At 44.3% G+C, this 13,243-nt stretch overlaps 1 protein-coding gene across 2 annotated transcripts in view; it reads left to right on the top strand.

Moving 5' to 3' along the window:
- The window catches only part of LOC120936250 (adhesion G protein-coupled receptor F5-like), a 135,109-nt gene that overhangs the window by 12,363 nt on the left and 109,503 nt on the right, over positions 1–13,243 (top strand). For both annotated transcript variants that reach the window (XM_040348469.1, XM_040348470.1), the window contains exon 3: positions 2,148–2,279. The gene's annotated coding sequence lies outside the window, so the exon portion shown is untranslated. The remainder of the gene's footprint in view (positions 1–2,147; positions 2,280–13,243) is intronic.

The following is a 13,243-nucleotide window of genomic DNA, read 5'->3' as shown; positions in this document are numbered from 1 at the left end:
TCCTGAGATGGTTCTTCATCGAGTGGTTTCCTCCCTCCGGGACAGTACAGGACCACTCTGCAAACGTAGACCCAGTCTGACTACCGGGCCTACTTAGTAGATTACAACCCCGCACCAACGTGGTCCCGGAGCCAGGAACACACACACCCGGCCAGGAGGGCCACACACAGGGAGTGGTGGGAAGACGGACCAGCAATAGACGACCCCGGTCCAATGACGTCTGTCCCTTAAGTACTCCTCCCCAGCATGCACAGCGGGACGACCAACCCCCACTGATTGGCTGCCGAGGGAGAACACCCAAAACACCTTGACTTAACTGCTGCCACCCATGGCCTGGGGTGGTAACCGCACCCCAGACAAACAATAGTGGTCACTCACAGTACAGACATGGCTGGAACAGAGGCCCAAATTTGTAAAGATCACAACAGTCTTAGTCAACTAACTCTTATGCCGCGTACACACGATCATTTTTCAGGTTGTAAAAAATGACGTTTTTTTTTATGTCATTAAAAATGATCGTGTGTGGGCTCCAGAGCATTTTTCGGGTTCTGAAAAATCAACACATTCTCTATTTTTTAACAACGTTTTTAACGTTGTAGCGTTTCGGGTTGTAAAAAATGGTCGTGTGTGGGCTTTAACGTTGTGAAAAATCCGCGCATGCTCAGAAGCAAGTTATGAGACGGGAGCGCTCGTTCTGGTAAATGGAGTAAGCACATTCATCACGCTGTAACAGACAGAAAAGCGCAAATCGTCTTTTACTAACACAAATTCAGCTAAAGCAGCCCAAAGGGTGGCGCCATCCGAATGGAACTTCCCCTTTATAGTGCCGTCGTACGTGTTGTATGTCACCGCGCTTTGCTAGAGCATTTTTTTTTTTCATGATCGTGTGTAGGCAAGGCCGTTTTAATGATCAAGTTGAAAAAACACTTTGGCCCGGATTCAAGAAGCAATTGCGCCTGCGTAACCATAGGTTACACAGCGCAATTGCTTACTTGCCCCGGCGTTACGAATGCTCCTGATTCAGGAACATCGTAACGCCGACTGCAGCCTAAAATCTGCGTGGCATAAGGCTCTTATGCCACGCATATCTTAGGCTGCATTCTTGCGATGGCCGCTAGGGGGCGCTCCCATTGTGCTCAGTGTATAGTATGCAAATTGCATACTAACACCGATTCACAATGTTGCGCGAGCCCTGCGTACGCAATTTACGTCGTTTCCGTACGGCGTGTTTAGCGTAAGGCTGCCCCTTCTAATAGCAGGGGCAGCCAATGCTAAAGTATACCCGACGTTCCCGCGTCGCGACGTTCGATTTTGACGTAATTTGCGTAAGTGATTCGTGAATGGCGCTGGATGCCATTCACGTTCACTTTGAAGCAAATGACGTCCTTGCGACGTCATTTGCCGCAATGCACGTTGGGAAAGTTTCCCGACGGAGCATGCGCTCTACGCTCGGCGCGGGAGCGCGCCTAATTTAAATGATTCCCGCCCCCTACGGGATCATTTACATTAGGCGCCCTTACGCAGGGCAAATTTACACAGCGCACACGCAATTTACGGAGCTACTGCTCCGTGAATCGCGGGTAGCGCAGTAAATTTGCGGGGGCGCAGGGCAAAAACGTTGCCCTGCGCCTCCGCAAGAAAGGGGCAAATCTACCTGAATCCGGGCCTTTGTTTTTTCTAGAGCCTGAAAAACTTCGTTTTTTTACAACCCGAAAAATGATTGTGTGTACACGGCATCAGACTACCCTCTAAATTTAAAGCAGCGCTGGCTCAAAAGGAGCAGGCCGCCACAGTTAGATGGGAAGATGTGTGCAGTATATTTTGACAGTTAAATAGCACATCCATTCAACCTAAAAAAGGGACAAGGAGAGAAGACAGAGGGATCTGGTTCTATCAGAGGGAAAGTCCCCACAAAAAAAGGACATTTGGTAGGCAAGCTTTGATTTTAGTAGAAGAAACTTTCTTAGGTTATTGGCAAAAGCAGGCAGATTTATAGGCCCAATGCAGAACACAGGGTGGATAACCAAATACCAGCTCTGTGAAATAAAATGCCTTGATCAAAAAAAATTTAAGTAAAAAATAAAACCAGATGTATACTACATATTTCGATATTGCAATATCTTGCTTTTACTTTTTTCATCTTTTAGTTTGTAATCTAAATGAATCACAAGCAAACTGTTCCTGTCCTAAGGATTACGACTGTCTTGGAACACCAGGACCATGTACCGATACAGGCTGCATATGTATCACCAACCTTCCACTGCAAAAATACTGCAATTGTAAGTCAACCCCCTCACCAGATTCACTGACATTTGAGTTAACTTTATTATAGGTACTACTTTTAGATTGCTGTTTTGTATGTGTTTTACTATAGATCCTATTTGTAAATAAACATTTAAAACTTGACAAAGTATGCAAAGAGGCAGCACAGCAACATTGATTGTTTTGAGGCTAGAAACCTACAGTAAGCTGCCTGCAGGCTATTTTATTTTATTTTTTTAAATCGCCTCTCCGGTTTTTCTGAAGATGTGAAAGAAATTGCAGTTCAATGTTCTACGTCTTCCATGGTCAATGACTCCCAGCACCATTCAAACCAGAAGACTAATGCCTTGTACACACGATCGGAATTTCCGATGAAAAAAGTCAGATGGAATTTTTTCATCGGATATTCCGACCGTGTGTGTGGGCCCCATCGGACTTTTTTCCATCGGTGTTTAGAAATAGAACATGAAAAAAATCCTATCGGAAATTCCGATTGTCTGTGTGGAACTCCAACGGAGAAAAAAAACATGCATGCTCAGAATCAAGTCGACGCATGCTCGGAAGCATTGAACTTAATTCTTCTCGGCTCGTCAAAGTGTTTTACGTCACTGCGTTTTGGACGGTCGGAATTTGGTCTGACAGTGTGTATGCAAGACAGCTTGAACGGAATTTTGACGGAAAATTCCATCGGATTTGATTCCCATTGGAAATTCTGATTGTGTTTACAGGGCATAAGGACATCTTGTGAATGCAAGACATTGTGTCTTCATTAGTTCTGAATGAATAAAAAAATAATAAGATTTCCACAATTTATATATATACTGTTTTCTAAGAGTACTTAACCACTTGCCAACCTCCTCCTGCACATATACGTCGGCAGAATGGCACGGCTGCGCAAAATAAGATATATTTACATTACTTTGAATTTTGCGTCCCTGCCGCGAGCACCGTGGCCGTGGGATCCGCGTACTCGATGTCCGCCAGTGTCCCACGATCGGTTTACAGAGCGGCAGAACAGGGAGAGGTCAGTGTAAACAAGGCATCTCCCCGTTCTGCCTAGTGACAGGACACTGATCGTTTGCTCCCTCTCATCGGGAGCAGCGATCAGTGTCGTGTCACAGTAAGCCCCGCCCCCACACAGTTAGAATCACTCCCTAGGACACACTTAACCCCTTCCTAGCCCCCTAGTGGTTAACCCCTTCCCTGCCAGTCACATCTATACAGTAATCAGTGCATTTTTATAGTAATGATCACTGTATAAATGTGAATGGTCCCAAAATAGCGTAAAAAGTGTCCGATGTGTCCGCCATAATGTCGCAGTCACGATAAAAAATCACTGATCGCCGCCATTACTAGTAAAAAAAAATATTCATAAAAATATCCCCTATTTTGTAGACGCTATAACTTTTGCGCAAACCAATCAATAAACGCTTATTGAGATTTTTTTTTTACCAAAAATATGTAGAAGAATACGTATCAGCCTAAACTGAGGAAAAAAATTAGTTTTTTTATATATTTTTGGGGGATATTTATTACAGCAAAAAGTAAAAATATTGCTTTTTTTTCAAAATTGTCGCTCTATTTTTGTTCATAGTGCAAAAAATAAAAACCGCAGAGATGATCAAATACCACCAAAAGAAAGCTCTATTTGTGGGAAAAAAAGGATGTCAATTTTCTTTGGAAGCCACATCGTATGACCGCGCAATTGTCAGTTAAATGCGACGCAGTGCCAAATCGCAAAAAGTGGCCCGGTCATTTGGAAGCCAAATCCTCCGGGGCTGAAGTGGCTAAAGTGGTTGTACAGTACTTAAATATTACTGCCAGCCCCTCTGTTCTATAATTCCATCCTACACCGTGTAAATGTTTGTATAAAAATGTCTGTATATATCTTATTTCAGATCTTTTATGGCTGGTTACATGACCTCCGGCTGCTCTCCTTCACCGATCTAAGGGCTTCAGCAGGAGGAGTCAAGAGCCCTTTCTGAAGACAGCCACGGAAGTCATGTGATCACTGTGCTGGCTGCTTAGCCCCTCCCGCTGTAGTCCTTAGATGGGGAGGTCATGTGACCGACCATAAAATATCTGAGATAAGGTATTTACAGGCATCGTTTTATACAAACATTTACACAATGTAGGATGGATTGATAGAACAGAGGACTGGCTATTTCTTTACCTTACTGACAACTACTAATAGTGGAAGGAAAGGGGGGGGGGGCAGAGACTGCTCACACACACAGGAGCTGACAGGCAGGCAGGGAGGGGGAGAGAGGAGAGCAGTGGGACAGCGGAGGCACATAACTTGACCACAGTAATCATGGATCAGCAACCATGATTACCGTTAGGGTTGCCACCTCATCCCTTTAAAACAGAACACATATTAATTACACAGGTTCTGTGGCTAATTAAGGTGGTAATTAGACCCATTTGGTGCCTTACCTGCATTAAATTAGCCTCAGAACCTGTGTAATTCATATGTGTTCTGTTTTAAAGGGACAAGGTGGCAACCCTAATTTCCATGGTCAGCACACTAAGGCTGCTTTCACATTGCAGCGTGGAGCCGCGGTGACGGTATAGCCGCGCTATTTGTAGCGTGGCTATACCGTCGTGTTTACCGCGATATTCGGGCGCTAGCGGTGAGGTTTTAACGTTGAGGGTGGTATTACCGCGCTTTCCCATTGATTTCAATGGGAAGGCGCGTTATAGGAGCGGTGAACACACAGCTCCTATACCGCGGTAAAGATGCGGGTAGCAGGACTTTTGGAGCGCTCCTGCTAGCGCACCGCTTCAGTGTGAAAGCCTTCGGGCTTTCACATTGAACACTACAGGGCATGATTTTTCATGCGGTATAGCAGCGCTATTTTTAGCGCTGTACCGCATGAAAAACGCCCCAATGTGAAAGGGGCCTTAGGGGGACACAGGAACAGGCAGGATAAACCAGGTTTTTCACAACATAGAGAGGGAGATTAGACAGCACAAGCTCATGATGTTTAATCTGCTATAGGAGAACAGGATCTTCTATTTTTATTTTATTATTTTAGGGTTACAATCTCTTTAAGGGTAAATTTTGAGAGCCTATCCAATGAGCCTTTTAATTTTTATCTAATCATGCTGGTCTTGCACTACAACGTTGTAAATGGATCAAAAGGGGATGGTACCATCCAACTGCTATGGTCAGCTTGACGCTCCTCAGCGACCTCAATCCTCTCCCTTGCAGATTCTCCCATCCTACCTCCTGCTACCAACCAAGCTGGAACAAATGATCAAGATAAAGTTAGCCCTCCTAGATTCAACCTCCTTGCCAACTGTAACGAGGTCCTGTCTCTACTTTATATAGCCACCCCAATGACTGTAATAGAGAACACATTTCAGCAGTTAATATGTCAGCTTAATTTTTTACATATTTTTGTATGACATCAGAGATAAGTAACATTCCTCTTATTGTAATCCGCCCATCAGAAATATGTGTAACCACATACCTACGTGACGGTTATTGGTGTACACACGTAAAAAGCTCTGGGGTATTTTGACCCAATGTACAGAAAATAAATAAATAAACTAAAGTACAATGACCAAATGTAATAGTACACTTGTGTGATAATGTCTACACGCAATTAAAGGAAAATTCTGGTGTCATGAAAAATGTAGAATACTCCAGGCAATAAGGTATGACTTCACTCTACATATTCTTCTACATATTTTTGTAAAAAAAAATCGCAATAAGCGTTTATTGATTGTTTTGCGCAAAAGTTATAGCTTCTACAAATTGGGGGACTGTTTTATGGCGTTTTTATTAATATTTTTTTTTTACTATTTATGGCTGTGATCGGCAACTTTTATCGTGGCTGCGACATTATGGCGGACACTTTTGTAACCATTGTCATTTTTACAGCGATCTGTGCTATAAAAATGCACTACTGTAAAAATTACACTGGCAGTAGGTGGCGCTGCAGGGGTTTAGTGTTTCCTAGGGAGTGATTCTTACTGTAAGGGGGCGTGGCTACACGTGACACGTCACTGATGACCATTCCTGATCACGGGGAACGGTCATCAGTGACAGTGTCACTAGGCAGAATTGGGGAATGCCTTATTCTGCCTTATTCTGCCCTTACCGACCACAATCATCGAGTTCCCGGGACCCGCCGCCACACTCAGGAGGCACGCGGCAGGTGCACATGCCCCCGGTGGCAAATGCGCACCCGATGGGTGCCAAATTTAAAGGGACGTACAGGTACGCCCATTTGCCTGCCTGTGCCATTCTGTTGAGTTATATCGTCGTGCGGCGGTCCTTAACCACTTAAGACCCGGACCATTATGCAGGTAAAGGACCTGCCCAGTTTTTGCGATTCGGCACTGCGTCGCTTTAACTGACGATTGCGCAGTCGTGCGATGTGGCTTCCAAACAAAATTGGCGTCCTTTTTTTCCCACAAATAGAGCTTTCTTTTGGTGATATTTGATCACCTCTGTGGTTTTTATTTTTTGCGCTATAAACAAAAATAGAGCGACAATTTTGAAAAAAAAAAAATATTTTTTACTTTTTGCTATAATAAATATCCCCAAAAAAGATATAAACATATTTTTTTTCCTCAGTTTAGGCCGATACATATTCTTCTACCTATTTTTGGTAAAAAAAAAATGCAATAAGCGTTTAACAATTGGTTTGCGCAAAATGTATAGCGTTTACAAAATAGGGGATAGTTTTATGGCATTTTTATTAATATTTTTTTTTTTACTACTAATGGCGGTTATCAGCGATTTTTTTTTTTCATGACTGCGACATTATGGTGGACACATCGGACAATTTTGACACATTTTTGGGACCATTGTCATTTTCACAGCAAAAAATGCTATAAAAATGCATTGTTTACTGTGAAAATGCCAATTGCAGTTTAGAAGTTAACCACTAGGGGCGCTGTAGGGGTTAAGTGTGACCTCATATGTGTTTCTAACTTTAGGGGGCGGGGCTGGACATGTGATGTCACTGATCGCCTTTTCCTATATCAGGGAACAGACAATCAGTGACACTGCCACTGTGAAGAACGGGGAAGGTGTGTTTACACACAGCTCTCCCTGTTCTTCAGCTCCTGTGACCGATCACGGGACACCGGCGGCGATCGGGTCTGCGGGTCCCGCGGCCGCGGTCACGGAGCATCGGCCCTTAAAGGGGACGTACAAGTACGTGCCTGTGCTCAGCCGTGCCATTCTGACGACGTAAATGTGCAGGAGGCGGTCCTTAAGTGGTTAAGCGGTTAAAAACACCTGAGCATATTCAGAAAATATGGGGATTTAGTTACACCATATGGCCATATAGTGCTAAGCCCACTACTACGTCAAAGCAGCACTATATGGTGTAACTAATTCCCCATATTTTCTGAATATGCTCAGGTGTTTTTAAATCGAATAGACCCCTGATGCCTCAATAAAGAGTACCTGGGTCTGCTCAAAGCTATCACAAGGGGGAGGAATTTACTAAAACCTAAGCACTCAGAATATGGTGCAGTTGTGCATTTAACTTTTAAGCTTCAGCTTGTTCAATAAAGCTGTGACAATAAATCCTGAAAGCTGGTTGGTTTCTATACAGAGCTGCACAAGATTTTGCACCATGCAGTTTTAGTAAACAACCCTCAAAGGGTCTTGTCTTGTTCACCACTTGTGATAGCAATAAAGTTAATTAAAAAAATGCACAAGTAGGTCCAGCATGCAAATATAAACAGATAATTGTACCACACACTTGGGATATCGCAGCAAACATCAAAGTAAGAGCAATAATTCTAGTGCCATAGCTCACTCTTAACTCTAAACTGTAAAGGCTTTTAAAGTGTCGCCCAAGGACAATTGTATGTACCTTAGTTTGTCGACATTTCACAGGTATGCGCAATTTTAAATCTTGACATGTCTGATACTAATTTAAACAGCACTAAAAAATACCGTATTTATCGGCGTATACGCGCACTTTTTTGCCCTGAAAACAGGGCAAAATCGTGGGTGCGCGGTATACGCCGATACCCGCCGAGTTTGAATACTGCGCCGACATATACCGAGCGCAGTACACTCGTGTATTGTCGGGCAGTCTCGGGTCCTCTCGCGCTGACGTCCTGGACGTACAGGACGTCAGCGCGAGAGTTGCCGAGCCTGCCCGACGATACACGAGTGTACTGCGCTCTGTATATGTCGGCGCAGTATTCAAACTCGGCGCGGGAAACGAGCGGGGAGGACGCCGCAGAAGGACGCCGGACCTGACGAAGAGGACACCCGAAGCCGCAGACGGACACCGGACCCGACGAGGCCGCCGATGGACGCCGCGCAAGACACCAAAACTGTAAGTACGAAAAAACTTTTTTCCACAGGAATTCGGGGCAAGTTTAGGGGTGCGCGCTATACGCGTGAGCGCGCTATACCCCGATAAATACGGTAATCTTATTTTATATTTTACCGAAAAAATAGGTATTATATTGTGTGCACTAAAATTCTTTTAGGTGTATTTTTTCCTGAAAAATTGCATTTAATAAATGGCGGTGCAAATAATGTGTCACCCACAAAATTACAACAGCCACCATTTTATTTTCCAGGGCCTCTGCTTCCAGAAAATATTTAATGTTTTGAGGTTCTAAGTAATTTTCTAGCTTATAAATGCAGATTTGAAATGTGTGTGAAAAATGGCAAGCGGTTAAAGTGGTTGTAAACCCATTACAATCACTTTAACCTCTTGGCGCTCGCGCTGTAGACGAAAGACGTCTACAGCGCGGCGCCTATCTGCCGGGAGGGCGTCCCTGGATGTCCTCCTGTTTACTTCCACATTGCGTGCCGCCGCGGGCGCGCATTGAAGAAAAGCTGTGCCCCGCAGTGTCACGCGGGTGCCGATGCGTGTGCCGATTTGCGTGCCTGGCGGCCGCAATGTCCCCCGTGTACCTGCGATCGGCATTTACAGAGCCAGGGACGTGGATCTCTGTGTGTAAACACTGAGATCCACGTCCTGTCAGGGAGAGGAGACCAAAGGTGTGTCCCTTATACATAAGGACAACGATCGGTCACCATCCCTAGTCAGTCCCCTCCCCCCACAGTAAGAATCACTCCCAGGGAACACATTTAACCCCTTGGTCGCCCCCTAGGGTTAACCCCTTCCCTGTCAGTCACATTTATACAGTAATCAGTAATCATTTATAGCACTGTTCGCTGTATAAATGTGAATGGTCCCAAAATAGTGTCAAAAGTGATCGCAGATAACAGCCATTACTAGTAAAAAAAAGAAAAAAATCATAAATCTATCCCCTATTTTGTACCAAAAATATGTGGAAGAATACGTATCGGACTAAACTGAGGGGAAAAAAAATGTTTTTTAAAAAAATTGGGATATTTATTATAGCAAAAAGTAAAAAAATATTTAGCTGGATTCAGGTAACTGGGCGCATCTTTGAGGCGGCGTAGCGTATCGTATTTACCAAATTTAAAGGGACGTACAGGTACGCCCATTTGCCTGCCTGTGCCATTCTGTTGAGTTATATCGTCGTGCGGCGGTCCTTAACCACTTAAGACCCGGACCATTATGCAGGTAAAGGACCTGCCCAGTTTTTGCGATTCGGCACTGCGTCGCTTTAACTGACGATTGCGCAGTCGTGCGATGTGGCTTCCAAACAAAATTGGCGTCCTTTTTTTCCCACAAATAGAGCTTTCTTTTGGTGATATTTGATCACCTCTGTGGTTTTTATTTTTTGCGCTATAAACAAAAATAGAGCGACAATTTTGAAAAAAAAAAAATATTTTTTACTTTTTGCTATAATAAATATCCCCAAAAAAGATATAAACATATTTTTTTTCCTCAGTTTAGGCCGATACATATTCTTCTACCTATTTTTGGTAAAAAAAAAAATGCAATAAGCGTTTAACAATTGGTTTGCGCAAAATGTATAGCGTTTACAAAATAGGGGATAGTTTTATGGCATTTTTATTAATATTTTTTTTTTTACTACTAATGGCGGTTATCAGCGATTTTTTTTTTCATGACTGCGACATTATGGTGGACACATCGGACAATTTTGACACATTTTTGGGACCATTGTCATTTTCACAGCAAAAAATGCTATAAAAATGCATTGTTTACTGTGAAAATGCCAATTGCAGTTTAGAAGTTAACCACTAGGGGGCGCTGTAGGGGTTAAGTGTGACCTCATATGTGTTTCTAACTTTAGGGGGCGGGGCTGGACATGTGATGTCACTGATCGCCTTTTCCTATATCAGGGAACAGACAATCAGTGACACTGCCACTGTGAAGAACGGGGAAGGTGTGTTTACACACAGCTCTCCCTGTTCTTCAGCTCCTGTGACCGATCACGGGACACCGGCGGCGATCGGGTCTGCGGGTCCCGCGGCCGCGGTCACGGAGCATCGGCCCTTAAAGGGGACGTACAAGTACGTGCCTGTGCTCAGCCGTGCCATTCTGACGACGTAAATGTGCAGGAGGCGGTCCTTAAGTGGTTAAGCGGTTAAAAACACCTGAGCATATTCAGAAAATATGGGGATTTAGTTACACCATATGGCCATATAGTGCTAAGCCCACTACTACGTCAAAGCAGCACTATATGGTGTAACTAATTCCCCATATTTTCTGAATATGCTCAGGTGTTTTTAAATCGAATAGACCCCTGATGCCTCAATAAAGAGTACCTGGGTCTGCTCAAAGCTATCACAAGGGGGAGGAATTTACTAAAACCTAAGCACTCAGAATATGGTGCAGTTGTGCATTTAACTTTTAAGCTTCAGCTTGTTCAATAAAGCTGTGACAATAAATCCTGAAAGCTGGTTGGTTTCTATACAGAGCTGCACAAGATTTTGCACCATGCAGTTTTAGTAAACAACCCTCAAAGGGTCTTGTCTTGTTCACCACTTGTGATAGCAATAAAGTTAATTAAAAAAATGCACAAGTAGGTCCAGCATGCAAATATAAACAGATAATTGTACCACACACTTGGGATATCGCAGCAAACATCAGAGTAAGAGCAATAATTCTAGTGCCATAGCTCACTCTTAACTCTAAACTGTAAAGGCTTTTAAAGTGTCGCCCAAGGACAATTGTATGTACCTTAGTTTGTCGACATTTCACAGGTATGCGCAATTTTAAATCTTGACATGTCTGATACTAATTTAAACAGCACTAAAAAATACCGTATTTATCGGCGTATACGCGCACTTTTTTGCCCTGAAAACAGGGCAAAATCGTGGGTGCGCGGTATACGCCGATACCCGCCGAGTTTGAATACTGCGCCGACATATACCGAGCGCAGTACACTCGTGTATTGTCGGGCAGTCTCGGGTCCTCTCGCGCTGACGTCCTGGACGTACAGGACGTCAGCGCGAGAGTTGCCGAGCCTGCCCGACGATACACGAGTGTACTGCGCTCTGTATATGTCGGCGCAGTATTCAAACTCGGCGCGGGAAACGAGCGGGGAGGACGCCGCAGAAGGACGCCGGACCTGACGAAGAGGACACCCGAAGCCGCAGACGGACACCGGACCCGACGAGGCCGCCGATGGACGCCGCGCAAGACACCAAAACTGTAAGTACGAAAAAACTTTTTTCCACAGGAATTCGGGGCAAGTTTAGGGGTGCGCGCTATACGCGGGAGCGCGCTATACCCCGATAAATACGGTAATCTTATTTTATATTTTACCGAAAAAATAGGTATTATATTGTGTGCACTAAAATTCTTTTAGGTGTATTTTTTCCTGAAAAATTGCATTTAATAAATGGCGGTGCAAATAATGTGTCACCCACAAAATTACAACAGCCACCATTTTATTTTCCAGGGCCTCTGCTTCCAGAAAATATTTAATGTTTTGAGGTTCTAAGTAATTTTCTAGCTTATAAATGCAGATTTGAAATGTGTGTGAAAAATGGCAAGCGGTTAAAGTGGTTGTAAACCCATTACAATCACTTTAACCTCTTGGCGCTCGCGCTGTAGACGAAAGACGTCTACAGCGCGGCGCCTATCTGCCGGGAGGGCGTCCCTGGATGTCCTCCTGTTTACTTCCACATTGCGTGCCGCCGCGGGCGCGCATTGAAGAAAAGCTGTGCCCCGCAGTGTCACGCGGGTGCCGATGCGTGTGCCGATTTGCGTGCCTGGCGGCCGCAATGTCCCCCGTGTACCTGCGATCGGCATTTACAGAGCCAGGGACGTGGATCTCTGTGTGTAAACACTGAGATCCACGTCCTGTCAGGGAGAGGAGACCAAAGGTGTGTCCCTTATACATAAGGACAACGATCGGTCACCATCCCTAGTCAGTCCCCTCCCCCCACAGTAAGAATCACTCCCAGGGAACACATTTAACCCCTTGGTCGCCCCCTAGGGTTAACCCCTTCCCTGTCAGTCACATTTATACAGTAATCAGTAATCATTTATAGCACTGTTCGCTGTATAAATGTGAATGGTCCCAAAATAGTGTCAAAAGTGATCGCAGATAACAGCCATTACTAGTAAAAAAAAGAAAAAAATCATAAATCTATCCCCTATTTTGTACCAAAAATATGTGGAAGAATACGTATCGGACTAAACTGAGGGGAAAAAAAATGTTTTTTAAAAAAATTGGGATATTTATTATAGCAAAAAGTAAAAAAATATTTAGCTGGATTCAGGTAGCTGGGCGCATCTTTGAGGCGGCGTAGCGTATCGTATTTACGCTACGCCGCCGTAAGTCAGAGAGGCAAGTGCTGTATTCACAAAGCACTTGCCTCCTAAGTTACGGCGGCGTAGCGTAAATGGGCCGGCCTAAGCGCGCCTAATTCAAATGAGGATGAGGAGGCGTGTTTTATGTAAATTACTCGTGACCCAACGTGATTGATGTTTTTTACGAACGGCGCATGCGCATGCGCATGCGCCGTCCGTAGACATATCCCAGTGTGCATTGCTCCAAAGTATGCTGCAAGGACGTATTGGTTTTGACGCGAACGTAAATTACGTCCAGCCCTATTCACGGACGACTTACGCCGTAA

The sequence above is a fragment of the Rana temporaria genome, chromosome 4 (genome assembly GCF_905171775.1).
Source record: "Rana temporaria chromosome 4, aRanTem1.1, whole genome shotgun sequence".
Taxonomy (NCBI): Eukaryota; Metazoa; Chordata; class Amphibia; order Anura; family Ranidae; genus Rana; species Rana temporaria.
The sequence above is the reverse complement of the archived record's forward strand: the minus strand, read 5'-3'. Positions and strand labels throughout refer to the sequence as shown.